The sequence below is a fragment of the Helianthus annuus genome, chromosome 3, assembly GCF_002127325.2.
Source record: "Helianthus annuus cultivar XRQ/B chromosome 3, HanXRQr2.0-SUNRISE, whole genome shotgun sequence".
Classification (NCBI taxonomy): domain Eukaryota; kingdom Viridiplantae; phylum Streptophyta; class Magnoliopsida; order Asterales; family Asteraceae; genus Helianthus; species Helianthus annuus.
The window spans coordinates 6,267,251-6,268,578 of NC_035435.2; the positions used below are offsets into that span (position 1 = coordinate 6,267,251).

Below are 1,328 nucleotides of genomic sequence, written 5' to 3' on the forward strand. Positions count from 1 at the left end.
AGGATACCAACCAAATTTAAGTAATTACAATCTTTTATACTTATGGTACAACAACTTAATGATGTTAGTAAGGGGTGAAATGGTCTTTCTACATTAATATTAAAAAATAAAAAAATAATTAAATGAGAATATAATCACAATTAATTATAATAATACAATAATAAGTTCGGTTCTTAAATGCAATTAATAAACGAAACCTATTGGGATAAACCGCAAAAGCACTCCAAAGGTCCAATTTCAATCAATATGTAATAAATTTGACCGATTAAGGAATCTCCTATCATTGCTATAAATTCACCATTTCACTCAACATCAACTCCTTTGTCTACTATTGTGCGAGTTAGAGTCGAAAAGAAAGAGATAAGAAAGAGATAAGTTGATATGAAATTTATTTATCTTGGTGGAAAGGTGTGTTCTTTTATACCCATTTCAACATTTATTCGAAAAAACTTTGGTTTGTTTCTTAAAATATTCAAATGGGATAACAGTTTTCTTTTACATAATCTATGAGTTTATATTGATGTTTTATTATGTTTTTGGTGATTTAGTGGTTTTTTTTTTTCAAATTATGATTTTATATTACATATAAAGTATACACACAGGTTATTGGATACAAAAAGACAGACACTTCATACTTCATCAAGGTACCCTTGCATGACTATAGTATCTGGAACCATTTACCAATGTATTGTTTAATTGTTCATAAATTTATAGTCTTTTTCCTTTTTGCAGCTTCATGTATATGGAGTTGTAAAAGGGTGGGTACGAGAAAAGTTATTCATTTGGAGATAGACATTTATTTGGCCTATTGGTATTTCCTTTTTAATTTCTACTTTACTATTTTTTTAAACATATGATGCTTTTGTGTGATTTAATTGATACTATATATAGGCAATATAGATGCAGAGGAAATATTTGAGGAGGTATTGTTTGACAGGATTGGGCAGCAAACTTTAAGGGCTCGGATGTTTTCAACCCGCGCAAAAGATTTAAATTGATTGCGTTTATCTATACTATCGTATAAAGCATTTCACAAGGGTTCCAACCAAATTTAAATAATTGCAACATATTATGCTTATAGTACAACAACTCAATGAAGTTAGTAAAGGGAATTAGTCTTTCTACATGAGTATAAATTGATAAATACAATTAAATTGATAACTTTATAAATTAAGTATTGTTAAATACTTGATAAAGAATTAAATCATTTGACTTAGTTGAACATCATCACCTTCCTCATATTTACATTGCTTTTCCATTTCAAGTTCTCCGTAACCGATTACTTGATTGAATTTTATAATTAAGTCATTATTATTTGGTTTAGTAAT

At 27.8% G+C, this 1,328-nt stretch overlaps 1 long non-coding RNA gene across 1 annotated transcript; it reads left to right on the top strand.

The window, feature by feature from the left end:
• Positions 1 to 730: 730 nt before the first annotated feature.
• LOC110927497 lies at positions 731 to 1,126 on the top strand. The gene is made up of 2 exons (XR_002585670.2): positions 731 to 811; positions 892 to 1,126. It is a non-coding gene; the product is annotated as an uncharacterized LOC110927497 (long non-coding RNA).
• Positions 1,127 to 1,328: the final 202 nt, after the last annotated feature.